Source organism: Ranitomeya variabilis, chromosome 4, assembly GCF_051348905.1.
Source record: "Ranitomeya variabilis isolate aRanVar5 chromosome 4, aRanVar5.hap1, whole genome shotgun sequence".
NCBI classification, from domain to species: domain Eukaryota; kingdom Metazoa; phylum Chordata; class Amphibia; order Anura; family Dendrobatidae; genus Ranitomeya; species Ranitomeya variabilis.
The window spans coordinates 96367028-96386991 of NC_135235.1; the positions used below are offsets into that span (position 1 = coordinate 96367028).

A 19964-nucleotide genomic window follows, 5' to 3' on the forward strand; every position below is an offset into this window, starting at 1 on the left:
CAAGATGACGTTTTCAGCGGTACCATGGTTATTTATATCGGTCTTTTTAATCGCATGTTATTTCACGTTTTGTTTGGCAGTATGATAATAAAGCGTTGTTTTTTGCCTCTTTTTTATGGTGTTCACTGAAGGGGTTAACTATTGGACAGTTTTATAGGTCGGGTCGTTACGGACACGGCGATACTAAATATGTGCACTTTTATTTTTCTTTTTTCATTTAGATAAAGAAATGTATTTATGGGAACAATATATATATTTTTTTAGGATTTTTTTTAATTTCTTTTATACATGTGAATATTTTTTTTACACTATAACATTGCCCCAGGGGGGGCATCATGTTATAGTGTAAGATCACTGATCTGACACTTTGCTGTGCACTGTGTCAGATCAGCGATCTGACAGGCAGGGCTGCAGGCTTACCAGCACCTGCTCTGAGCAGGTGCTTGTAAGCCACCTCCCTGCAAGACCCGGTTGCAGCTCCGTGGTCATTTTGGATCCGGTGACTGCAGGAGGGAAGAGGTAGGAGACCCTCGGAGCAACGCGATCACATCGAGTTGCTCCGGGGGTCTCAGGGAAGCACGCAGGGAGCCCCCTCCCTGCCCAATGCTTCCCTGTAAAGCCGGAACACTGCGATCATGTTTGATCGCAGTGTGCCGGTGGTTAATGTGCCGGGGCAGTCCATTAAAAATTGTAATATATGCGAATGATTGTTTGTTTGAACAAGGAAATACAATTTTGTAGTAATAAAAGAAATGGTATCAAACAGGGTCTCCATGGTAAAGATGGTAGAGTATAATAGGAAAATAGAGAATGTACTGTATATCAGAAAAAAAGTAAAAATCTAAAGAATGAGATATAGATTTTGTGTAAAAAAAATTGTAAGAAATTGTTATTACGGTATATAATTTTTTGCCACAATATTTTTTTGCCATATTCTTTCTGTTCCTCCATTCTAAAAAGATGGTTGGTGGGTGAGGGAAAAGTTTATTTATGGATAAAATAAGTTAATTGATATATATTAGGCTGGCGTCACACTCAGCGTATGTAAATACGGTCCGTTTTTTACGGCCGTAATACGCAGAAAAGTCCCCAAAATAATGATCCGCATGTCATCCGTAGGCAGGGTGTGTCAGCGTATTTTGCGCATGGCATCCTCCGTATGTAATCCGTATGGCATCCGTACTGCGATATTTTCTCACAGGCTTGCAAAACCGACATCTAATGGATTTATGTGCTCAAATGTTCAGTAAAACATATATACAGTATATATATTTGTCATTGAGACACATATATATATATTCTGTATTTATATTTTATTCAGCACGATATATGTGAAAAGCCGGTAATTCAATTGCCAGCTTTTCATTTCTCCTTCACAAACCCAACAGGATATGAGTAGTGTTGAGCATTCCGATACCGCAAGTATCGGGTATCGGCCGATTCTTGCGGGTATCGGAATTCCGATACCGAGATCCGATACTTTTGTGGTATCGGGTATCGGTATCGAAACAACAGTAATGTGTAAAATAAAGAATTAAAATAAAAAATATTGCTATACTCACCTCGCGACCAATCACAGCAAGCCGTGACGTAATTTCAGGTCCTGAATGCCTATTTCTGCCTATTTATTGCTGTGATTGGTCGCGTCGCGGTCACATGGGCGGCACGCAACCAATCACAAGCCGTGACGTAATTTTAAAATGCGCGCGTTTCCTGCCTCCCGTGACGTCACGGCTTGTGATTGGTCGCGTCGCCCATGTGACCGCGACGCGACCAATCACAAGCCGGAACGTAATTTTAAAATCCTGAATGCCTAGAATTAGGCATTCAGGACCTGAAAATTACATCACGGCTTGCTGTGATTGGTCGCGTCGCGGCCACATGGGCGGCACGCGACCAATCACAAGCCGTGACGTCACGGAAGGAAGTAAACGCGCGCATTTTAAGCAAAGAACGCTGCCGGTTCCCTCGGTGAGGTCCAGGCTGCGTCGGAGAGGTGAGTATAGCAATATTTTTTATTTTAATTCTTTATTTTACACATTAATATGGATCCCAGGGCCTGATGGAGAGTTTCCTCTCCTTCAGACCCTAGGAACCATCAGGGATACCGTCCGATACTTGAGTCCCATTGACTTGTATTGGTATCGGGTATCGGTATCGGATTAGATCCGATACTTTGCCGGTATCGGCCGATACTTTCCGATACCGATACTTTCAAGTATCGGACGGTATCGCTCAACACTAGATATGAGACATGGTTTACATACAGTAAACCATCTCATATCCCTTTTTTTTTGCATATTCCGCACTACTAATGTTAGTAGTGTGTATGTGCAAAATTTGGGCGCTGTAGCTGCTAAAATAAAGGGTTAAATCGCGGAAAAAAATGGCGTGGGCTCCCGCGCAATTTTTTCTGCCAGAGTGGTAAAGCCAGTGACTGAGGGCAGATATTAATAGCCTAGAGAGGGTCCATGGTTATTGGCCCCCCTGGCTACAAAGATCTGCCCCCAGCCACCCCAGAAAAGGCACATCTGGAAGATGCGCCTATTCTGGCACTTGGCCACTCTCTTCCCACTCCCGTGTAGCGGTGGGATACGGGGTAATGAAGGGTTAATGTCACCTTGCTATTGTAAGGTGACATTAAGCCAGATTAATAATGGAGAGGCGTCAATTATGACACCTATCCATTATTAATACAATAGTATGAAATGGTTAAGAAAACACACACATTATTACAAAGTATTTTAATGAAATAAAGACACAGGTTGTTGTAATATTTTATTATTCTCTTAATCCAGCTGAAGACCCTCGTTCTGTAACAAAGTAAAAATAAAAAATCAACAGTATCTCATACCTTCCGATGATCAGTCAAGTCCCACGAAGTAAATCCATCTGAAGGAGTTAAATCATTTTACAGCCAGGAGCTGTGCTAAAGCACTGCTCATGGTTGTAAAACCCCGGGATTGAATGGAGTGCATGAGTGCAGGGTGACCTGTAGTTACCTTGAGTTGCGGTGAGGCGCCCTCTGCTGGATGTCCTCATATGAACTCGGGCGTGGGAACTTTTCCAAGGCTCCAGTTCATGAGGACATCCAGCAGAGGGCGCATCACCGCAACTCAAGGTAAGTACAGGACAATCCCCTGCTTTCCATTCAGTACCCGGGGTTTTACAGGCACGAGAGCATTAGCACAGCTCCTGGCTGTAAAATGATTTAACCCCTTCAGATGGATTTACTTCATGGGACACAACGACGGAAGGTATGGAATATTGTTGTTCTTTTATTTTTCCTTTGTTACAGAACGAGGGTCTTCAGGTGGATTACCAGTCTAATAAAATATTACAACACCCTGTGTCTTTATTTCATTAAAGGACTTTGTAATAATGTGTGTGTGTTTTATTAACCATTTCGTACTATTGTATTAATAATGGATAGGTGTCATAATTGACGCCTCTCCATTATTAATCTGCCTTAATGTCACCTTACAATAGCAAGGTGACATTAACCCTTCATTACCCTATATCCCACCGCTACACGGGAATGGGAAGAGAGTGGCCAAGTGCCAGAATAGGCGCATCTTCCAGATGTGCCTTTTCTGGGGTGGCTGGGGGCAGATGTTTGTAGCCGGGTGGGGGGGCAATAACCATGGACCCTCTCTAGGCTATTAATATCTGCCCTCAGTCACTGGCTTTACCGCTCTGGTGGAGAAAATTGCGCGGGAGCCCACGCCAATTTTTTCCGCAATTTAACCCTTTATTTTACAAGCTACAGCACCCACATTTTGCACATACACACTGCTAACATTAGTAGTGTGGAATATGCAAAAAAAAGTGGATATAAGATGGTTTACTGTATGTTTTTCTATAGAACACCGTTGCGTATTTCTCGCAAGTCACACTGCTGGTCCGTGTGTAATCCGTATTTTTCTCGCCCCCATAGAATTTCATTGGCGATTTTTTTGCGCAGTACGGTGACAAACGCAGCATGCTGCAATTTTCTACGGCTGTACAAGACCGTATAATACGGATCAGTAAAATACGGCTGATAGGAGCTGGGACATAGAGAATCATTGGGCCGTGTGTTATGCGTATTTTATGGATGTATTTTCTGCGCTCATACGTCCGTAAAACTCACCAGTGTGATGCCGGCCTTAGATAGAGTGAATAGATGTCTTGTTAGTTGTTTTTTTTTTACATATTTATTAAAGATAAAGTAAAGGGAATCTGTCACAAGAAAAAATGCTATTAACCAGCAGATATGGTTAATTTGTAGGTTAGTAGCATTCTCAACCTGCCATGTACCTGCACTTAAATCCCCATTGCCATGAGGAAATAAACTTTATTCCACCGGGATCATTTGGCATTTAGTCATAGGGGTGTACTATGGCATGGTTATGTGTATAGAGGGTGGTGGCTGTAACCATGCCCTGACACTAACTAGCAGCTTGGTTAGCAAGCTGAGGGGAATAAAGTTAATTTCCTCCTGGCAGTGGAGTGCTATATGTGGGCAAAGGGCAGGTTCAGATGGCTATTAACCTGCAAATTAACCCCAATATATGCAGGTTAATTGCAATTTATCATATGACAGGTTCCCTTTATATAAAAAAGAGTCATGGTTGGTATTACTGCTTGAAATTTTAAATATAATTTAAGGCGGGGTTTCATTATAGGTATGATATTATATTGTGTGTTTCACCCATGTTCTCTGAATTACTAAGATCTTGTTAGTTAGACCCCGCCAACACACTTTTATGACATGCCTTATTAAAATTTAAGCATGTTAAGAGATTAAACACTGAGGCATAGTTATCAATTCTGTCTTATTCTTAGATAGTACAAACTTAGACTAGACAGACTTAATGTGCGCCAGATTTAGTATAGTGGTTCGTGCTGTTTAATAAATCTGGCACCTCTTTAGTCTGTGCAGTCTAATTTTGTGCCATCAATTGGCTTACTTTACAATAGAATTTTGTGCCAAAATTTGGCTTATTTTTCAGCACAAGGTGTTGCGCTTTACGTTGCCCTTTTTTTTAATTTTAGTTAAAGTGAACTTGACAGCTGACACATGATGCCTAATCGACGGGTAGAATGTATCAGACAGTGGCTGCAGGACTGCAACCATATATTTTTAAGTCTGAAATGCTGCAATGTTTCAAAAAAGGATATATTTTAATAGCTCCCGAGGACCAAGCCACGTTGAAGACTAGTCGGACAGACAGGTCCCCGGCGGCTTCTCCCCGCCTGCTGCCCTAGATTGACAGATTTCTGCCTACATGCACCTATAGGCACATGCCTGACTATTTAGTCAACATACACCTCCTCATTAGACCACTTCTGTAACATTCTGCACAGGTACCCTACTTATTATTCTTGTTCTTCTCCCTACATTTTGTTCCTTGGATAAGTTATGTGGATGTCTAAGTTTTAATAAAGGAACATCTTGTCTAATAGACTATTAGCATGTCACAGATATTTTCATTGTGATGTATAGCTGATGTGATTTATGCTCATTTTCTTTGACACGTAACTACTCTGAATGTTCTAAATGTTTCACTTGTCCTTGCTGTTCTGCTTCATTCTTAACCCTCAAATGGGTTCATTCTTGTTCTCAGTAAAAAAAAAAAAAAAGATTTGTAAAAATATGTGGTGAAGTATGCTATAACAATGGAAAAAGCCATGGTAAACCCCTACTATTTCATACCTGTCCTTTGTCCCATTGTAAAGTGGCGTGAGTGAGGCACTCTTCTCAGGCACCCCGGCACGTTACATGAAAGTGGAGGTCCTGACTGGGTGTATGGACTTGTGCTGAGAGGGCATTAAGCCCGTACAGGTTGCATGTAACCCATGTTGCTGGCTTGCAGGACCAGATGTTTCACTGTTCAATGAAGGAGACCACCATTCCAAAATAAGCTCTTTACTAAAAGGCAACTTGGTAAGGATTATATACAAGGGATAGCAGGTACAAAGTCTTATAGACATTTCCTTTGCAACATGCAGCATTTTCCATGCAATATCCTTCCTCTGTAGTATACTCCAGGGAACTCTATATCCTCTGTTTCTCCCTACTTCGCCACAATCCAGCTTTAACACTACAGTCCTGATGAACAAGTCTCCTTACTTGCTCTTCAGTTCTATGTCCTATTTCTTCAAATACTGGCACCCTGAAACATCTACTATCCTGTACTCAGTCCTGTTTAGGCCCGTTACCGCTCAGTGTTACAAGCCCAAGGTCTCGTGGTTAGGCATTATCTCCTAGGACCAGTTTCCAGAACGTCACTCTGTTTCTCTTAGTGATTTATCTTCAGGATCTCACTATCCCCCTTGTTCAGTCTCTTCTAATTTAGGGTCATCCTCGTAAGCAGCACTGCTACAGTACCTCTGGACTCCAAAACCTATCTCCATTCCTAGCAGGGAGTATTCACTTTCCGTAAGACTAGCCTGTCCCACTATGGACTAGTCCCAAGCATTAACTCCTCTGACCCCACTGTCAACTATACTCTAAACATTTTACACTACATAATAAATTACTACTTTCAATTACACAAAATTTACAAAAGACGCAAGACACAAATCACATAACACTTTACATCTCACAGATGTATTTGGTGTCTTCAGAGATAGGAACACGCAGCTATCCACCATCCTTACATTTATTCGCAAAACTTTCCATAGAAAAATAGATAAAATTCATTGTTACAAGAAAAAAAGAAATTTACATTTTCATTAGCAAATTCAGTTTGAATGATAAAATACACGACAATAGGGTTGAGCGACTTTCATTTTTTTAAGATCGAGTCGGGTTTTGCGAAACCCGACTTTGTCCAAAGTCGAGTCGAGTGCAGTCGGCCAATTATCGCTAAAAGTCGGGGATCGACCGAAACACGAAACCCAATGCAAGTCAATGGGGAAGCATAGTCGGCAGTGAGTTGAGGCCAGGAAAACACATACAGTGCCCATTTTAATGCCAAAAACATCCATTCTTGTTTCTGAAACTTGTCAATCTTAATTAACTTTATAATAATAGTTGGGCATTGGAAATTGGGGGTCATTTGGCAAAAGTTGTGGGGGGTAGGGCTGGTTTAAGGTTTTAGTGGGCCCAGGAAATGTGGACTACGTCACAGCGGTGGAGCAGTGAGAGGTAAGTATTTCAACTTTGCAAGTGCTGTGATCCTGAGCACGCAGGGAGGCCCACTCGTTCGCATTGGCACTGGCACAGGGCCCCTCAAAGTACGGCGGTGTGTTTGCACGGCGGGGGCGCTTCCCACCGGCAGCGACACTTTTGCGTACTCTGAGGGGCCCTGTGCCTGTGACGTCGCAAACGAGTATGCCCCCCTACCTGTTGAAGAAACATGCACTTTCATCTGCACCTTCCTGTTTGTCCCTGTGTAAGGTGGTATAGTATGCGGGAAGGGGAACCTGACTTTCAGCAGGGTCAGATTGTGACTGTGTAGCGTGCAAGGGGAATGTAGTGGTCTGGGTCAAAGTACCACAAGACTCATCTAGCACCGGCTGGACAATGGGCAAGATGAGGAGGAAACACTGATATAGGCCCAAATAATAAAGTGGGCTAAATGCAGTTCAAAATTGGTAACAGGACTAACCAGGTGGCATTGCTTAGTTCACTGGAGGACAACTGTAATGAGAGGCAGCCACAGTTAGTAGGCCCAAATAATAAAGTGGGCAAAATAAAGTTCAAAATTGGTAACAGGAGTAAACAGGCGGCACTGCTTTGTTCAGTGGAGGAGAACACCTTTGAGCGGCAGACACCGTTAGTAGGCCCCAACCACCAATTTTTTTTAAAAAAAGCACTTAATGAGAGCCAGAAGGTTGAAGCTCAGATTTAGACAGTGGAGGACAACACCTTTGAGCGGCAGACACCGTTAGTAGGCCCCAACCACCAATTTTTTTTAAAAAAAGCACTTAATGAGAGCCAGAAGGTTGAAGCTCAGATTTATTCAGTTGAGGACAACACCAGGGAGCGGCAGACACCGTTAGTAGGCCATAACCAAAGTTGAAGGCCAAATGCAGTTTAATATCTGATACTATAGGCCGAAAGCGTAAAGACTGAAGCTCATCTTTATACAGTGGAGGACAACACCAGGGAGCGGCAGACACCGTTAGTAGGCTGTAACCACCAATTTTTAAAAAAACAGCACTTAATGAGAGCCAGAAGGTTGAAGCTCAGATTTATTCAGTTGAGGACAACACCAGGGAGCGGCAGACACCGTTAGTAGGCCGTAACCACCAATTTTTTTAAAAAACAGCACTTAATGAGAGCCAGAAGGTTGAAGCTCAGATTTATTCAGTTGAGGACAACACCAGGGAGCGGCAGACACCGTTAGTAGGCCGTAACCACCAATTTTTAAAAAAACAGCACTTAATGAGAGCCAGAAGGTTGAAGCTCAGATTTATTCAGTTGAGGACAACACCAGGGAGCGGCAGACACCGTTAGTAGGCTGTAACCAAAGTTGAAGGCCAAATGCAGTTTAATATCTGATACTATAGGCCGAAAGCCTAAAGACTGAAGCTCATCTTTATACAGTGGAGGACAACACCAGGGAGCGGCAGACACCGTTAGTAGGCCGTAACCAAAGTTGAAGGCCAAATGCAGTTTAATATCTGATACTATAGGCCGAATGCCTAAAGACTGAAGCTCATCTTTATACAGTGGAGGACAACACCAGGGAGCGGCAGATACCGTTAGTAGGCCGTAACCACCAATTTTTAAAAAAACAGCACTTAATGAGAGCCAGAAGGTTGAAGCTCAGATTTAGACAGTGGAGGACAATTCGAATTAGGGACTGCAGACAGACTTAGTAGGCTGTCCCCTGTGGACCATGCATCCACCACATTAACCCATTGCGCCGTAATGGACAAGTAACCTTCCATGGCCATGCCTACAGGTCCATGCGTCTGTTGTCAGGTGCACCTTTGTACTCACAGATTGCCAGAGTGCATGGACAATGCGGTCTTTTACATGCTGGTGGAGGGTTGGGATGGCTTTTCTCGCAAAAGAAGTGTCGACTGGTTAGCTTGTAGCGTGGTACAGCGTAGTCCATCATGGCTTTATTAATATTAAATAAAATATATAAATAGGCTCAAGGCAGTTTTAAATAGGTTACATGGATACACAGGCAGCATTGTGGTCAGTGGAGGAGGATTGCAAGGAGGGACTGCAGACAGGCTTACTAGGCCTAAAATAACTAAAAATAGGCTCAAGGCAGTTTTAAATAGGTTACATGGATACACAGGCAGCATTGTGGTCAGTGGAGGAGGATTGCAAGGAGGGACCGCAGACAGGCTTACTAGGCCTAAAATAACTAAAAATAGGCTCAAGGCAGTTTTAAATAGGTTACCTGGGTACACAGGCAGCATTGTGGTCAGGGGAGGAGGATTGCAAGGAGGGACTGCAGACAGGCTTACTAGGCCTAAAATAACTAATAATAGGCTCAAGGCAGTTTTAAATAGGTTACATGGATACACAGCCAGCATTGTGGTCAGTGGAGGAGGATTGCAAGGAGGGACCGCAGACAGGCTTACTAGGCCTAAAATAACTAAAAATAGGCTCAAGGCAGTTTTAAATAGGTTACCTGGGTACACAGGCAGCATTGTGGTCAGTGGAGGAGGATTGCAAGGAGGGACTACAGACAGGCTTACTAGGCCTAAAATAATTAAAAATAGGCTCAAGGCAGTTTTAAATAGGTTACCTGGGTACACAGGCAGCATTGTGGTCAGGGGAGGAGGATTGCAAGGAGGGACCACAGACAGGCTTACTAGGCCTAAAATAATTAAAAATAGGCTCAAGGCAGTTTTAAATAGGTTACATGGATACACAGGCAGCATTGTGGTCAGTGGAGGAGGATTGCAAGGAGGGACCGCAGACAGGCTTACTAGGCCTAAAATAACTAAAAATAGGCTCAAGGCAGTTTTAAATAGGTTACCTGGGTACACAGGCAGCATTGTGGTCAGTGGAGGAGGATTGCAAGGAGGGACTACAGACAGGCTTACTAGGCCTAAAATAATTAAAAATAGGCTCAAGGCAGTTTTAAATAGGTTACCTGGGTACACAGGCAGCATTGTGGTCAGTGGAGGAAGATTGCAAGGAGGGACTGCAAACAGGCTTACTAGGCCTAAAATAACTAAAAATAGGCTCAAGGCAGTTTTAAATAGGTTACATGGATACACAGGCAGCATTGTGGTCAGTGGAGGAGGATTGCAAGGAGGGACCGCAGACAGACTTCCTAGGCCTAAAATAACTAAAAATAGGCTCAAGGCAGTTTTAAATAGGTTACATGGATACACAGGCAGCATTGTGGTCAGTGGAGGAGGATTGCAAGGAGGGAACGCAAACAGGCTTACTAGGCCTAAAATAACTAAAAATAGGCTCAAGGCAGTTTTAAATAGGTTACCTGGGTACACAGGCAGCATTGTGGTCAGTGGAGGAGGATTGCAAGGAGGGACCACAGACAGGCTTACTAGGCCTAAAATAACTAATAATAGGCTCAAGGCAGTTTTAAATAGGTTACATGGATACACAGCCAGCATTGTGGTCAGTGGAGGAGGATTGCAAGGAGTGTCTGACACAGTTAGTACTCACAAAATATAAATAGATGTTAATGTCTCGCAAAACAATAAAAAAAAAAAAAAAAAAAGTGTGGCATACTGGATACACAGGCAGCATTGTGGTCAGTGGAGGAGGATTGCAAGGAGGGACCGCAGACAGGCTTCCTAGGCCTAAAATAACTAAAAATAGGCTCAAGGCAGTTTTAAATAGGTTACATGGATACACAGGCAGCATTGTGGTCAGTGGAGGAGGATTGCAAGGAGGGAACGCAGACAGGCTTACTAGGCCTAAAATAACTAAAAATAGGCTCAAGGCAGTTTTAAATAGGTTACCTGGGTACACAGGCAGCATTGTGGTCAGTGGACTAGGATTGCAAGGAGGGACCGCAGACAGGCTTACTAGGCCTAAAATAACTAATAATAGGCTCAAGGCAGTTTTAAATAGGTTACATGGATACACAGCCAGCATTGTGGTCAGTGTAGGAGGATTGCAAGGAGGGACCGCAGACAGGCTTACAAGGCCTAAAATAACTAAAAATAGGCTCAAGGCAGTTTTAAATAGGTTACCTGGGTACACAGGCAGCATTGTGGTCAGTGGAGGAGGATTGCAAGGAGGGACCGCAGACAGGCTTACTAGGCCTAAAATAACTAAAAATAGGCTCAAGGCAGTTTTAAATAGGTTACATGGATACACAGGCAGCATTGTGGTCAGTGGAGGAGGATTGCAAGGAGGGACCGAAGACAGGCTTACTAGGCCTAAAATAATTAAAAATAGGCTCAAGGCAGTTTTAAATAGGTTACCTGGGTACACAGGCAGCATTGTGGTCAGTGGAGGAGGATTGCAAGGAGGGACCGCAGACAGGCTTACAAGGCCTAAAATAACTAAAAATAGGCTCAAGGCAGTTTTAAATAAGTTATATGGATACACAGGCAGCATTGTGGTCAGTGGAGGAGGATTGCAAGGAGTGTCTGACACAGTTAGTACTCACAAAATATAAATAGATGTTAATGTCTCGCAAAACAATAAAAAAAAAAAAAAGTGTGGCATACTTAGGTACAGGGGTGGGCTCATCTGCTGAGTTTCTGACATAGTAATTTGGCAGTAAGTATTTAATGGTGCCAATATAGGACACTGACCCAGACTACTTTAACTAGCATCATAGATGTCTACAAATTGGTATTGTCAGTGCCAGGCATTGAATGATGTCAGCGAATAGACTAAACATTGGTGGAGCTGTGAGAGATAATTTTGCACGTGGTAGAGCACAGTTTGAGCTGGGGGGGTTAACTCTCTTGTGGCCGGTGGTACTGTCCCAGGGCCCCTCATGTTACAACGGTGTGTCTGACGTTGGGTGCGCGCCACCACCGCCAGAGACACTTTATTGTACTATGAGGCACCCAGTGGCAGTGCCGTCGACCAAAAGCGGGCACACCCACCTCTTCAGACAAACGGCACTCTAACAGGTGCTTGCGCCAAGTGGCGAGACCACGGCCCCGTGGGGGGAGTTTTCACATTGAGGGAGGTGTAAACATGTCGTATGCTGGACAAACAGCTGCTGCAAATTAAGAGATTGGAACACTCAGTAAGACCAGTCCACAAGCAAGACCTTTTTATAGGAAAGCTAGGTGTCAGCCGGGAAAGGTGGGGCAAAATAATTTGAAATCCAGGAGTGGTTCATTTTAATGAAGGTTAGATCATTCACATTTTGGGTAGCCAGACGAGTCCTTTTTTCGGTTAATATTGAACCAGCAGCACTGAATACTCTTTCTGATAGCACACTAGCTGCTGGGCAAGCAAGCTCCTGCAATGCGTATTCTGCCAATTCAGGCCAGGTGTCTAATTTGGATGACCAGTAATCAAATGGGAATGACGGTTGAGGGAGAACATCGATAAGGGATGAAAAATAGTTAGTAACCATACTGGACAAATGTTGTCTCCTGTCACTTTGAATAGATGCTGCAGTACCTGTCCTGTCTGCGGTCATTGCGAAATCACTCGACAACCTGGTCAGAAAACCCCTCTGTCCAACGCCACTTCTGATTTGTGCACCTCTACCACCTCTGCCCTGTTGCCCCCTGCAGCTCGTGTGAGAACCATCACCGGCGCTGTGTGATGGGAATGCCTGAATCAAACGGTCTACAAGAGTTTCTTGTTTGGTTGCTAATATTTGTTCGAGATTCTCATGTGGCATAATATTTTGCAATTTGCCTTTATAGCGAGGGTCAAGGATGCAGGCCAACCAGTAATCGTCATCGGTCATCATTTTAAGAATGCGTGGGTCCCTTTTGAGGATACATAAGGCATAATCCGCCATGTGGGCCAAAGTTCCAGTTGTCAAATCTGCGGTTGTGCTGGTTAGAGGGGCAGTTACAGGCAAATCTACGTCACTTGTCTCCCTTAAAAAACCAGAACCCGGCCTTGCAACGCCACTAATTTCTGTTGGCCCAGGAGAAGCTTCCTCATTAAAAAAGTACTCATCCCCATCATCCTCCTCGTCCTCCTCATCCTCTTCGCCCGCTACCGCGTCCTCTACACGGCCCTGACCAGACAATGGCTGACTGTCATCAAGGCTTTCCTCTTCCTCGGCTGCAGACGCCTGCTCCTTTATGTGCATCAAACTTTGCATCAGCAGACGCATTAGGGGGATGCTCATGCTTATTATGGCGTTGTCTGCACTAACCAGCCATGTGCATTCCTCAAAACACTGAAGGACTTGACACAGGTCTTGTAGCTTCAACCACTGCACACCTGACAACTCCATGTCTGCCATCCAACTGCCTGCCCGTGTATCCTCCCACAAATACATAACAGCATGCCTCTGTTCGCACACTCTCTGAAGCATGTGCAGTGTGGAGTTCCACCTTGTTGCAACGTCGATGATTAGGCGATGCTGGGGAAGGTTCAAAGACCGCTGATAGTTCTGCATACGGCTGGAGTGTACGGGCGAACGGCGGATATGCGAGCAAAGTCTGCGCACTTTGAGGAGCAGGTTGGGTAACCCCTGATAACTTTTCAGGAAGCACTGCACCACCAGGTTTAAGGTGTGAGCAAGGCAAGGAATGTGTTTCAGTTGGGAAAGGGCTATGGCAGCCATGAAATTCCTTCCGTTATCACTCACTACCTTGCCTGCCTCAAGATGTACAGTGCCCAGCCATGACTGGGTTTCTTTCTGCAAAAACTCTGACAGACCTTCCGCGGTGTGTCTGTTGTCGCCCAAACACTTCATTGCCAATACAGCCTGCTGACGCTTGCCACTAGCTGTCCCATAATGGCACACCTGGTGTGCAACAGTGGCAGCTGCGGATGGAGTGGATGTGCGACTGCAGTCTGTGGACGAGCTCTCGCTTCTGCAGGAGGAGGAGGAAGAGGAGGAGGGGGGGCGAACGCCTACAGCCAACTCTTTCCTTGACCGTGGGCTAGGCAGAACTGTCCCAATATTGCTGTCGCCTGTGGACCCTGCATCCACCACATTCACCCAGTGTGCCGTGATGGACACGTAACGTCCCTGGCCATGCCTACTGGTCCATGCATCTGTTGTCAGGTGCACCTTTGTAGTCACAGAATGCCTGAGTGCATTGACGATGCAGTCTTTGACATGCTGTTGGAGGGCTGGGATGGCTTTTCTAGAAAAGAAGTGTCGACTGGGTAGCTCATAGCGTGGTACAGCGTAGTCCATCAGCGCTTTGAAAGCTTCACTTTCAACTAACCGGTAGGGCATCATCTCTAATGAGATTAGTCTAGCAATGTGGGCGTTCAAACCCTGTGTACGTGGATGCGAGGATGAGTACTTCCTTTTCCTAACGAGAGTCTCATGTAGGGTGAGCTGGACTGGAGAGCTGCATACGGTGGAACTAGCGGGGGTGCCGGTGGACATGGGTGACTGAGAGAGGGTTGAAGATGGTATTCTTGCCGGTGCCCTACATGCAATGTTTCCTACTACTAACCTGGTGATTCCCAGACTGCTTTGGCCTGGCGACGAAAGCTGCACAGATACTGCAGGTGGTGCGGGAAATGGTGGGGTTACAGGGAGGGAAGGGATGTAGCGTTGCTGACTAGCTTCATTGGCCGAGGGTGCTGCAACCTTTAGGGACGTTTGGTAGTTAGTCCAGGCTTGCAAATGCATGGTGGTTAAATGTCTATGCATGCAACTTGTATTTAGACTTTTAAGATTCTGACCTCTGCTTAAGGTAGTTGAACATTTTTGACAGATGACTTTGCGCTGATCATTTGGATGTTGTTTAAAAAAATGCCAGACTGCACTCTTTCTACTATCGGATACCTTTTCATGCATTGCAGACTGAGCTTCTGTAACCGGATGGCCACGCTGTCCTCCAAATGGTTTTGGTTTTGCCACACGTTTTTGGCCAGATATGGGCCCGGCAGATGGAACCTGTTTTGATGTTGATGCCTGCTGCGGCTCCTCCTCATCCTCCACTTCAGAACTACTGCCGCCTGCACCCTGTTCCCCCAATGGCTGCCAATCGGGGTCAACAACTGGGCCATCTATGACCTCCTCTTCTATCTCGTGTGCAACTTCGTCTGTGTCACCGTGTAAGCCGGTGGTATAGCGTTCGTGACGGGGCAACATAGTCTCAGCTGGGTTTGATTCTGGCTCAGTACACTGCGAGGGCAATGTTCTGGTCTGAGTCAAAGGAACAGCATAGTAATCTGGCTGTGGCTGTGCATCAGTGCACTCCATGTCCGATTCAACTTCTAATGGGCATGGCCTGTTAACTGTTTCACTGTCTAACCCAGGAACGGTATGTGTAAAGAGCTCCATGGAGTAACCCGTTGTGTCTCCTGACGCATCCTTCTCTCTTGTTCTGGGTGAAGAAGACAAGGAAGCGACTTGTCCCTGACCGTGAACATCCACTAATGACGCGCTGCTTTTACATTTTGCACTTTTAGAAGAGGAGGCAAAAGAGTTAGAGGCTGAGTCAGCAAGGAAAGCCAAAACTTGTTCTTGCTGCTTCGGCTTTAAAAGCGGTTTTCCTACTCCCAGAAAAGGTAGCGTTCGAGGCCTTGTGTAGCCAGACGACGTTTTTGGCTCAACAACTCGAGACTTAGGTGCTGTACTGCTTTTACCACGACCACGACCACCTGATGCTCCACCACCACTACCATCATTACCAGCTGACAATGACCGCCCACGGCCACGACCTCTTCCACCAGACTTCCTCATTGTTTGAAAAATGTAACCAAAGTAACGGTATTTGTTACTGTAAAACTGTACACCTTTATAGGTGGCTGACACTGAAAGGAAAACCAGGCCCAATGTTACACACTAGGTTTTCTGTGCCACAATAATTTGAGACAGATGGCACACACACGACCGGCACTCAAACAGAAATGCCAATCTTAATCTTCCACTATTTTCTGTTGTTTTCAGGGAGAATTAAAAAAAAAAAAAATTAACAGTATGACACACTAGGTTTTCTGTGCCCCAATAATTTGAGACAGATGGCACACACAGGACCGGCACTCAAGCAGAAATGCCAATGTTTATCTCCCACTAGTTATTTTTTTTTTTTCAGGGAGAATTTACCAAAATAAAAAAAAATGGCCCAGTAATACACACTGGTATTCTGAGGCACACAATGAGAGACAGATGCCACACAGCAATGGCACAGAGGCAGACTTGCCAATCTTTATTTCCCACTATTATTTTTTTTTTCAGGGAGAATTTACCAAAAAAAAAAGGCCCAGTATTACACACTGGTTTTCTGAGGCACACAATGAGAGACAGATGCCACACACAGCAATGGCACAGAGGCAGACTTGCCAATCTTTATCTCCCACTAGTTAGGTTTTTTTTTTTCAGGGAGAAATTACCAAAATAAAAAAAAATGGCCCAGTATTACACACTGGTTTTCTGAGGCACACAATGAGAGACAGATGCCACACTCAGCAATGGCACAGAGGCAGACTTGCCAATCTTTATCTCCCACTTGTTAGTTTTTTTTTTCAGGGAGAAATTACCAAAATAAAAAAAAATGGCCCAGTATTACACACTGGTTTTCTGAGGCACACAATGAGAGACAGATGCCACACACAGCAATGGCACAGAGGCAGACTTGCCAATCTTTATCTCCCACTATGATTTTTTTTTTCAGGGAGAATTTACCCAAAAAAAAAATGGCCCAGTATTACACACTGGTTTTCTGAGGCACACAATGAGAGACAGATGCCACACACAGCAATGGCACAGAGGCAGACTTGCCAATCTTTATCTCCCACTAGTTAGTTTTTTTTTTTTCAGGGAGAATTTACCAACAAAAAAAAAATGGCCCAGTATTACACACTGGTTTTCTGTGGCACACAATGAGAGACAGATGCCACACACAGCAATGGCACAGAGGCAGACTTGCCAATCTTTATCTCCCACTAGTTAGTTTTTTTTTTCAGGGAGAAATTGCCAAAATAAAAAAAATGGCCCAGTATTACACACTGGTTTTCTGAGGCACACAATGAGAGACAGATGCAACACACAGCAATGGCACAGAGGCAGACTTGCCAATCTTTATCTCCCACTATGATTTTTTTTTTTTCAGGGAGAATTTACCAGCAAAAAAAAAATGGCCCAGTATTACACACTGGTTTTCTGTGGCAAACAATGAGAGACAGATGCCACACACAGCAATGGCACAGAGGCAGACTTGCCAATCTTTATCTCCCTGCAGTAATCTCAGAAAAGTATGGCAGGCAGCTATAAAAAAGACTGCTGCACACAAAAGTGTGGACAAACACACAAGATAGCTGTGCAGAAAGGAAGGAACAACAGGATTTGTGCTTTGAAAAAAGCAGTTGGTTTGCACAGCGGCGTACACACACAGCAACGCAGCTATCAGGGTCAGGGAGCCTTCTAGGGCAGCCCAATGAGCTTCAGCACTGAGGAAAAAAAAAATGTAGCTTCAACTGTCCCTGCAAACCAAAGGTGGTGTTGGACAGTGGAAATCGCTACAGCACAAGCGGTTTGTGGCTTTATGTACCCTGCCTGACACTATCCCTGCTTCTGACGAAGCGGCACCTCTCCCTACGCTCAGATCAGCAGCAGTAAGATGGCGGTCGGCGGGAACGCCCCTTTATAGCCCCTGTGGCGCAGCAGAAAGCAAGCCAATCACTGCAATGCCCTTCTCTAAGATGGTGGGGACTGCGATCTATGTCATCACGCTGCCCATACTCTGCGTCCACCTTCATTGGCTGAGAAATGGCGCTTTTAGCGTAATTGAAACGCGACTTTGGTGCGAAAGTCGCGTACCGCATGGCCGACCCCACACAGGGATCGGATCGGGTTTCATGAGACGCCGACTTTGCCAAAAGTCGGCGACTTATGAAAATGACCAATCCGTTTCGCTCAACCCTACACGACAAGCAGGTATCAGTGTATTGTACAGAAGTAAACTTTATGCGTCGCAAAGTTCCAAAGTTTCCATATAATAATATGCAATGCATTAAATGGAAATCCACGTTTTACTCAAGTGGATTTTAAGGATTTTTTCCAGTACTAAGGCAATTTTTTTACACTTTGTATGAATTCACTTAAAAGCAAGTTCAAAAATAAGGCATTAACATTTAAGCTTTTGGTGTTATTAAAGAATCATATCATGCAGAACGGAGCTGCAGACATTGTTTATAAAATGAATGATACAAGCTTTTGTATCAGGCACTGCCACTTATATGCCTGAAAAAAAATAAAAGGAACTCTCCACTCACAGGCATGCCAAAGCCTATTCATTGTGCAAATTGGTGGGAGTCCCTGAGATGATAGTCCCCACTGAACCATTGAAGGTCCATCAACTCACTTAAAGTAACAGCCCATCTATCTTTATCTGATAACCAGCTGAATGTATGTTAGCACCTATTTGCCAACTTTCTGAAATTGTTTGGCAGGAAACAAGGCATTGCATTGTGAAAATCATTTTTCTGCTTTCTATTTTTTTGGAAGCAGCTTCCTCACTCCTCATCCCATTATCAAAACTTATATGTACTTTTGGAAGCTGTGATTGTCATGATAGCAACAAAAAAGGTTTAGGAGGGCAGTGTTTTCCAATTAATCTCCAAGAGATTTTCCATGTCTTTTTAGGAACTCTTTGGGATTTGTTTCACATATCAATGACACGTGCTGCTCTATCCCACATAAGTGGGACACCACACGGTTATAAGTGGAGCGACTCACATCATTGACATTAACGATATATGTGATCCCCCCGTCCATTTGACCACATAAGGCCAATCATTGGCCTCAGTAGTAGAAGAATTGAAGAATTGCACAGACAACTGGGGAGCTATGGTGGAGGTGGCATAAGGCATAGGACAGGTGAATATAATTTTTTTAGCTCCTTATTTCCCCTCCATTTATTATACTTTGGGGTGTGGCCAATCAATTTTCATGGCAAGAGGGGCACTTTCAATTCAGAAGATTTTCATTCGGAGGGAATCTAATCCGGTGGCTGACTTGAGCGAATATGGCCGAAACTAAATTTGGAAGATTCGCTCTTCTCCATACGGAACACATAACAGGGAATATGATGTCAGAATCAGACATTAGGTTTGTTTGTAGTGAATTAAAAAAGGAGAACATTAATAGGAAAGCTTGGGAACTGTAGACACAAGAAAATGGAATATTATGAGAATTAAATTGCTTAAAAAAGGGTCTGTTCTTATTTTACAGGTTTTTATCAAAAAATAGAATAATAGAGCCTCAAAGCTTTCTGCCTGCTTCCCCACTGCATTGGTATTGTTTATGCTTTTAGATTAAAATATGTGCAGAAATGCCTCAAGACTGCAAAAGTGAACTGTCCCACAGGCTTATGCTCCTACCTGTGTTCTTCAGAACCTCTAGATGAAGTAAAGAAAAAACTCCTATATGTAATTTAGTCCAACCTTTTCATACGTGTTCTCATAGAATCCTCCAGTCAACTCAGATTCTGAAACTCCAAGATCCAGTAGAAAACAACCCTACTTGAAGCTGATTTGGATCCAATCACATCAGAATGGTTCATCTTAGCCAACTCTTTCAGACAGAATCGTTTGCTCGATCAAGCACCCTTGTATCTGTATGAGAGATCCACTGACAGAGATCTGTGGAGGTGGCTTAAATAATGATTGAAAGTCCAAAATGATGAATGTCAGATCCTTAACTCTCTTGACAATCAATTGTCTCGGGTTCCCATATACATGGGCCAGTCAGCCGAACCCATTATTATTGGCTTGTTTGGCCAACATTAGTCTACTGTATGGGCAATTAATTTTCGAGAGGGTCCACAACTGTTGCAAAGGCCCAAACAAATGCTTTGGAATTAATTCTGTTCAGTATTAACATTAACATATTATTTTCATTAATTTTATTGATATTATTGAGCAGGCCAAAACCATATAATTTACTGTTTTTTATAAATGTTAT

General features: G+C 44.0%; 1 protein-coding gene across 2 annotated transcripts in view; it reads right to left on the reverse strand.

The window, feature by feature from the left end:
* The window catches only part of HTR7 (5-hydroxytryptamine receptor 7), a 261610-nt gene that overhangs the window by 218050 nt on the left and 23596 nt on the right, over window positions 1-19964 (reverse strand). The gene's annotated exons all lie outside the window — the stretch shown is intronic.